The sequence below is a fragment of the Notamacropus eugenii genome, chromosome 2, assembly GCF_028372415.1.
Source record: "Notamacropus eugenii isolate mMacEug1 chromosome 2, mMacEug1.pri_v2, whole genome shotgun sequence".
Lineage (NCBI taxonomy): Eukaryota > Metazoa > Chordata > Mammalia > Diprotodontia > Macropodidae > Notamacropus > Notamacropus eugenii.
In genome coordinates this window covers 467,584,377-467,593,181 of record NC_092873.1, presented here as the reverse complement: position 1 = coordinate 467,593,181, position 8,805 = coordinate 467,584,377, and the positions used below count along the sequence as shown (strand labels likewise).

Below are 8,805 nucleotides of genomic sequence, written 5' to 3'. Positions count from 1 at the left end.
TGCTTACTCTAGCATTATGCCACCTATTTGTCTCTCTGTAAGTTAATGTAAGCAGATAAGTTCATTATGAGTAGGAATGGATTTATTCTTTGTACTTCTGTGTCTAGCACCAAGCGTAATACCTAGAACAGAGTAGGCACTAATTAAATACTTGTAAATTCCAAATCTTATTTTAAAAAATGAATGTTGAAAACTATCTTTATATGTAATTGGGAAAAATAAGATACTGTTGAGCACCCTCTCTTCCCTTTGCTTTATGGGTTCACAGCCAGCATCATGACCGAAAGGGCCTTCACCAATCCCTATCAAGATTATAGCAAATTCCAGACCTCAGGATACTTTGACACTTCAGGGAGGCTTACTCCTGAATTCTCACAACGTATAAATAAGATTCAAGAGCTTCTTCAGCAGATGGAAATGGACCTAAAATCAGCCGACCCTCGGGACTGCACCACTTATACTGGATGAGCAGGGATTGTTCTACTGTACTTACATCTCTGTGATGTGTATGGAGATCCAGTCTACCTACAGATGTCCCACGAGTATGTAAAAAAGAGCCTCAGCTCCCTGACCAAGTGTACGGGTGCTGGCCCTTTAGCTGTGGGAGCTGTGGTGTACCACAAGGTAGGGAATGAGAAACAATCAGAGAACTGTATCACTTGCCTTCGCCACTTGAAGAAGTTTGACCCTCGAGTTGCTGTATGGACAAATAGGCTACATTTATGCTTTGCTTTTTGTGAACAAGTACTTTGGAAAAGATACCTCAGCACCGTATTCAGCAGGTTTCTGATACGGTAATGTCATCAGGTGGAACCCTTGCCAGAAAGAGAAGCTCCATTTCAAAGATACCACTGATGTATGAACAGTATTATGTAGGGGCTGCCCATGAACTGGCCCATGAACTACTAACCTTCAGGTAAGCCAAGTGAAGTTACGCAATGTGGTCAAGCCCAGTGTAGACTACATATGCCAGCTGAAATTCCCTTTTGGCAACTACCCTCCATTTGTGAAAGATTCCAAAGATGACCTTGTCCACTGGTGCCATGGGGCCCCCGGGGTTACCTATATGCTCATCCAGGCTTATAAGGTATTCATTGAAGTAAATTAATGAGGCCTTGAAATGCGCTGATGTGATCTGGAAGCTTAGGTTACTCAGAAAAGGATATGGGCTGTGCCATGGTACTGCAGGCAATGCATATGTTTTCCTGGCATTATACAAACTCACCCATGACTTGAAATATCTGTACAGAGTTTGTAAGTTTGCTGAATGGTATCTAGATTATGGTGACCATGGATGCAGGATTCCTGACACCCCTTTCTCCCTCTTTGAAGGAATGGCTGGAATAATTAATTTCCTGTCTGACCTGCTTGTTCCAACAAAAGCCAGATTCCCAGCTTTTGGAATGTAAAACTGCAAACACATCCCTACAGCTCACTGCATGTCCACCACTACCCATGCAAACACTGGGGTAAATGAGTCCATTACTTTTCACCCATCTTTCTTAACTAAAGAGAACAAATTCTATGTAAAAAAAAATAAGATACTATTTACCAAAAAACTTAAATATTTCTACATTGAACAGTTGCTAGTAGTGAAGGCATGGTTATTGTGTCATTTGGTTTTTACTTGTATTTCCTGCCAGGAAGGGATAACTGGGAAACTATATGACCTCCCTTTGACATTATTTGGTTACTACCACCCATCTTTCCAATAGATCAGACCCCTGGGCCAAAGATTAGGTCTGTCATTTTTATTTAGTAGTTCTTCTAACCCATGTTCTAGGACAAAAGTATCCACTGTATATGCACAATAAGGCATATTTCTATATGTTGGAATATGTTAGAACAGTCACTAAGTAATAAGTCTCCTTTTAGTGATGTGCTAACATGTCTAGCACTATTGAAATCTCTAACAAATCATTTTTCTTAGTGGGGATTAATTAGATCATACAAATTAGGCAATTAGGCAAGGAGGCAGTTGTGTCTAATTTTTAGACTGTCCTGTCCTGGGAAATCTTTGAGTAAATTCTGTGATGCACCAAAAGCCAATTTTGATACAGCCATCTCTGCAAAACTTCTATGCTTGTGACCAGGGATACCTTGTTAAAAAAAAAGGCATGGTTAAGTGCCTTTTCAAGGCAAGGAAGATCTCTCTTTTTTGTAGTTCCCAGAAGAATCTAGACTCTTTACATAAGAGTTATTCGAAAGGCAAGTACAAGATTTCCCAAATAAAATATCAGTATAAATTCCTGAGAGAAATTGAAAGTTTTTAGAAAGAAATGAAAGATTTTATACCCCAGATTGCTCCCAGACCATAGAATTATGGGTATGCACTGAGAGTACTAGTATTTAAGTCCCACCACAACTGACTTTTCCATTGAAAAGGCCTTGATTCCTTGTCACCATTTTCCTATTCTTATTCTCTGTGTTCTTTGATTTATAAGATATGATAACTTGGCCCCCTGCTCATCCTCCACCAGATGAATATTTAGTTATATGACAAAACTCCTATAAAGACTTTTTTTTCTGTCTCTCTGTCTCTTTCTGTCTCTGTCTCTGTCTTTCTCTGTCTCTCCCCCCCTCCCTCTTTGTCAATCTGCCTTTCCAGTCATCCTAGGTACCTGGATTTGAGATGAGAAATAGTGTGTCTGTAAAGTCACCAGTCTCCATCAGTATGATTCAGTGGCTTCTCTTTTCTCCCAGTCCTATGAAGTCAACTCTTGGTAGTCTCTTTAATTCAGCCAATGAAAGCAGATTTGTCCTTCACCAATCCTATAATGCTTCCTTAATACTCCATTGATTCCAATAACTTGACTCCACCATTATATGCAATAGTAGCCTTCTGCACCATATCCTTGGGTCAGGGCAAGACGTAAGGGTAAAGTGCATTACTCTGACTTCAACCTGTTCCCCCAACACTACCCCTGTATATCTCAGCTAAAATGAGTTCTCCTATTCTCTCTTCTTCCCAGAATTCTCAACTTCAAGGTCAACTTCACAGGTCCTGTGAAGTCCAGGAAAGTCTATTCAGTTGCCATAGATACTCACAGCATTTTGAGTCTCCTTGGCATTGCTCCCAGTCTGGCAAACCAGAGGCTATGTATATAAAACTTTAAGGTTTCCAAAGCTTTTATATACATTATATCTCGTAGATCTAAAGTTTGAAGGGACCTCAGAGGCCATTCTTTCCTTCTACAGATAAAAAATTGAGGCCCAGGGAGGTTAAGTCACTTTCACAAGGTAACACAGGATCGCTTACATCAGATTTGATTTGATCTAATTGCAGTCATGTAATTCTGTGATTTTTACTTCTTTGCAAAAGTTGGAAACTACTAGTTTGAAAGAATTAGAGTCATTGACTAGGATTGGAATTTTGGAGGGTAAAATATCTCTTGACATAGAGAGACCCTATGACCATGGTCAATTTGCTGTGGTTCCTAGAGTTTGTTGTGTATTAATACCAATTCATCATACACCTCCATTACTAATTGCCTTCTTCATTTACCCCCTTGGAAAATCCTCTAAGAATACACAGAGACCATACAAATCTGCCCAGTACCTCAGAAAGTGTCTTGCCAACACTTTTATTAACTTATCCCTTACCTGAGCACCCTTTGATGGGTGAAGCAGAATTATATTAGAAGTATATTACTCTGCAATGGAGAATTAGGGAAGCATTGGATTGGTGAAGGATAACTTTTCCCGAATTAAAAAAAAAAGGTAAGAGAATGGACTCTGAAAACTATAAGCCATGGAAGCTCTCCTTCAATGTCTGTTTAAACTCTAAAGTACATTATTAAAGAGAATGACTAGTGAAAGAAGTCATCATAAAGAGACAGCATGGCTTCATCAAAGACAAGTCAGGACAGAATAATGTTATTTTCCTATTTGAGAGTGTTATTAAACGGGTTGGATCAGGATCAGGGAAATGTAGATATCGTTTGCCTAGGTTTTTGTGAAGCATGTGAAAAAGACTTTCATGTTATTCTTAGAGAAAAGACAGAGATTTGGGCTTCTGGAAAAGTGCAAGTAGGTGAAACTGGTTGAATAGATGAAGCCAAAGGGTAGGTTACATGTCACCTAGGCAGCAGGTTTCCATTAAAGTACCACACCAGAAATCTGCTTGGATCTCTGCTATTTAACATTTTTATCAATGATTTAGATAAAGGAATGGAAAGCATTCTTACTAAATTTGTAGTTGACACAAAAACTGGGAAAGATAGATAATAGTATAGTTATCGTCAGGTAACAGTCAAGATTTTGAAAAATTCTTGTTAGAACATTGACCTGACACCAGTAAGATGACCTTTAATAGGGATAAATATAAAGTTTAACAGGAAGCTAAAAAAATCAGCTTCACAAATACTGTATCAGGATGGATCAACTCTAGTCATGTTACATTTTACTCTCCCAGTCTTCTCAAATTGTGGTTGATCATCGTGTTGATGAGAGTTGTCTTTCAAAGTTATTTATCTTCGCAGCGCTGTTTTTATTGTATAAATTGTTCCCTTGGGTTCTTCTTACTTTACTCTGCATTAGTTCATACAATTCTTCCCATTCAATTTCTCTGAATTTATTTCATTCATTATTTCATATTACAAAAACATTCCACTACATTATATACCACATTTTGTTCAGCTTTTTCCCTATTGATGGACACTGCCCTAGTTTCCAGTTTTTTTTCTACCACAGAATGAGCTGTTATGTTTGTACATACAGATCCTCTTCCTCTTTTTTGATCTCTTTGGGGAATAGGCCTAGCAGTAGTATTACTGAGTCAAAGGGTAGGTGGGCATTGTGTAGAGACTTTCTTTGTGCATAGTTCCAAATTGCTTTCTGGAATGGCTGAACCAGTTTATAAATCTACTAATAGTCTATTAGTATATCTATTTTTTCCCATAGTCCCTCCGATATTTGTCATTTTTCTCTTTTTGTCAATTTTTCAATCTTGTGAGTGTGAAATGAAAACCTCAGAGTTGTTTTAATTTATATTTCTCTAATTATTACTGATCTGGAGCACTTCTGTGTCTATGGATAGGATTCCTTTTTCTTATCCCACTGTCTTTTGTCAATTATCAACAAGCACTCATTAAGAATTATACTACGTACTGGATATAAATACAAAAAATATGACAAAAGACAATCTCTGCCCTCAAGGGACTTATAATCAAAACAGAAAAAGAAGCTGAAAAGTAGGGGTTGGGGAGGAGACTGAAGATACTCAACATGGGAGCTTAATGGAGTCAATCTGAGAAGTCCCAAAGTAGTACAGCCAGGTGAGAAATGCTGCTAGGGATTAGCAAAAATTTGGCTTTCTCTTGGGATAGATAGATCTCTTATGTGTTGGTGGCCTAGGATAAAAGGTAACTCACAGGTTAGTCCATTTCTAGGTTTCTGTCTGAGATATGATCTGAAGTCCTATCTGGGGAAAACAATGATATGTTAGCATTTAAAGTTGCTTCAGAGGGAGTGGGTGGCTATTATCTTTGGAAATTAATGAAGTCAAATATCAAGGTTTATAGGTCAATTATGATTCATTATTTGAAAGCTCTGATATAAAGGAAAAGAAATTAGTCCACTCTCAAACGCTTTTTAACTTAAAAATAACCTGATTGTTTTTTTGTTTTTAGTGACTAGATCTCTTCTGCTAAATGAAGTTTGGTAGGTTGGGAAGAAAATACATATGGGGAGGTAAGAAAGAGTATGAGTAGAAGATGACACCAAAGTCACAAGCCCGGGTGACTGGGAAGATGGTGGTACCCTTGATAACAATAGGGAAATAAGGAAGAGGGGAAGGTATGGGAGGAAAGAATGAGTTCTTCGGGACATGCTGACTTTAAGATATCTACAGGACTTCCAAGTGGAGATATCTAAAAAGGTAGTTAAGAAATGTGAGTCTGGAGGTTAAGACAGATGTTAGATCTAGATAAATATATTTGAAAATCATTAGCATAGAGAGGATAATTGAATTCTTGGGAACTGATGAGATCAGCAAGTGAGATAATATAGAAGGAGAAGACTAGACACTAGTCCAGGACAGACCCCTGACGGTGTGACCTGGCTGTAGATCCAGTAAGAGACTGAGGAGTTGTCAGACAGGTAGGAAGAGAACCAGAAGAGAGGAGTGTCATGGAAATCTAGAGAGAAGAGAGTGTCAAGGAAAAGGTGATGGACAGAGTCAAAAGCTACAGAAAGAAATATGAGGATGGAGAAAAGGCCATTAGATATGGCAGTTAAAAGATCATTTTTGACTTTGGACAGAACATTTTCAGTAGAATGATGAAGTCAGAAACCAAGAGATAAAGAGTTTAGAGAGAGGTAAGGAAGTAGAGGGATTGATTATAGATGGTCTTCAAGAAACATATTCTATTGGGATGGGGGGCACACATGCAACATGTATGCAAATAAGTACAATGTATTTGTATGTATACATGCATACACACACACACACACACACACACACACACACACACACAAAGTAATTTCCCAAGGACTAGAGTGCTGATGTGAATAAATGGAAGTTCAGGATATGTCTGTTCAGTAGAAGGTAATCTCTCATCTATGCTTTGTAGGAAGCTGGAGATTTGATGAGGGAGAGTGAGGAAGGAGTGTATTTCAGAAACCAAGGACCATTTTTGCAAAGGCAGGGAGGTAGAAGATGGAATGGTATATGAGAAACAGCTAGCAGTCCAGTTTGACTGGTACAGAGAGTATGGGAAGGAAAATAATATGAAATAATACTAGAAAGGTATGTGGGAGCCAGATTGTGTTAGACAGGTTAAAGAGTTGGTATTATCTTAGAGACAACAGAGGGTAATTAGAAAGGTTTGAGTCAGGGTAGTGGGGAATCTAGGGTTACATCAGTATCTTAGGAATATGACTTTGCTAGCTGTGTGGAGGTGTCTCTGCTTTGATAATTTTGGGTCATTTATCTGTCTTTGGAGTTGCATAATTTTTATTTCCCCCAAGTATGAGTCCTAGCTGTGATTCCTGTCCCTACAGATTCCATGAACAAGTTTACAGCTCTTCTCAAGGGAGAGCTTGCTAGCAACAGTTGTGGTTGGGAAGCAGGAGTGTGAGAAGGCAGGGACAGGACACATCAATTCTATTCTAGTTTATGCACAAAGGTATATTGGTTAAATATAGAGTTGAAACTAACCATTTCTCAGTCAATGGATTTATTCTTTCAGTAAGGTCCAAGATCATACACAAGAATCTCAGAATCTTGGAATTAGAAGGGATCTTAGAAGACTTCATATACTTTGATATGTGATGACTTCAATGGAAAAGAAGAAATAGGTAAGGATGGTAAAAAAAATATGTCAGGAAATATGGATTAGCACATGCTTAAAAATATTTGTTGAATTCAATTCAGTTAAAGAATAAAAGAGGCCAGAGCTTTCTAGACTACAAAGAAGCCTCATGCCTATACATCATCAATACTTTCAGAAAAGAATGAGAAGGTATTAGAAATAGCAAGTACCAAATAAGCACTCTCTCTCTCTCTCTCTCTCTCTCTCTCTCTCTCTCTCTCTCTCTCTCTCTCTCTCCTCTCTCTTGCACGCACACACACACACACGAAACTGTACTTTAAAATATACGAAATGATTTGTTACTGATGTGAGAATCATTCTTAAATGAACTGAGTATGTCAGACCAACTTATCAGAACAAACAAAATCAATACAAAGGTAGAAGAAAGACTGAAAGTGAAAAAAAAGATATGTGCAATTAAAATAACTCAAACTTGACCTGTTTGAAAGTTACTGATGCCAAAAATGGGAAATGGATGAAGGAACAGTCATTGACATAGATAATATTAATTTGATAAAGAAATTTAATCAGTGAAAATCAATTGTCATTACAAGAAACCCAAAGAAGTCTAAAAACTGCCTTGGCCAGTAAAGATTTAACTGACTACCAGTGAGAGAAATATAGTAGATAAGAGTAAAAGTAACTTAAAATGGGAACTCATTTGTAAAATCTTATGGAAAAAGATCATGGGAGATTATAAGCAGTATGGTCTCATAAAATAGTGAGAAGTGGTAGAGAGAAAAAGAAAGCTTGACTGGGTACCAACAACACAAAGTCGTCCTGAAGGCACAGAAAGGTAAAACCTGAAGAAGGATAACAAACAGATGGAAAATGGACAATATTTGCAAAGATTTTTACATGAAATTCTTCAACATCAAGAACAGTGGAATCCCAATGTAAAGAGTCTAAAATAATAGTCCCTACTAAGACTTCTATGTTAGATGTGACTATTTAGGAAGTAAAAATAGTACTAGGTAATATCAGGTAAGATATAAAACAGGGAGATGTATATTTGTCAAAGGTTCCTATGACAAAGAAATGTTTGGACAGAATATTTTATATACTATGAAAAAGTTAAATATTTTTGTTTCTTGAGTGGGGGAGGAGGGTGGAGAACTCCCTGTGAGGAAAATCCCTTTACCAATACAAATCAGCAGCTGTTACACAGTCAGAGAGTTTTAGAAAGTTACTTGGGGCACTGAAAGCATGAATGACTTGCACAGGGTCACATAGCCAATATGTGTCAGATAGAAGTAGGACTCAAATCCAGGTCTTCTTTTCTCCTCTGTTTCTTTACAGATCAAAGCCCAACTGTACAGACTGGATCCACCACAAATTTATATTACATCTCAACTGTACCATCTATCTCATTCTTTGCAATGGTTGTTACCAATCTCTGCAAGCCTCCAACAGCATTCCTATCTTTCGCCGTTTAATCAGAAGCCCTTGTCTCATACTTTACTAAAAACAAAACAAAAACCAAGCAAAACCC

The 8,805-nt window shown here is 37.8% G+C and overlaps 1 pseudogene; it reads left to right on the top strand.

Annotated features, from left to right (window-relative positions):
- Window positions 1–276: 276 nt before the first annotated feature.
- LOC140524186 (glutathione S-transferase LANCL1-like) lies at window positions 277–1,504 on the top strand (annotated as a pseudogene).
- The last annotated feature ends 7,301 nt before the right edge of the window (window positions 1,505–8,805 follow it).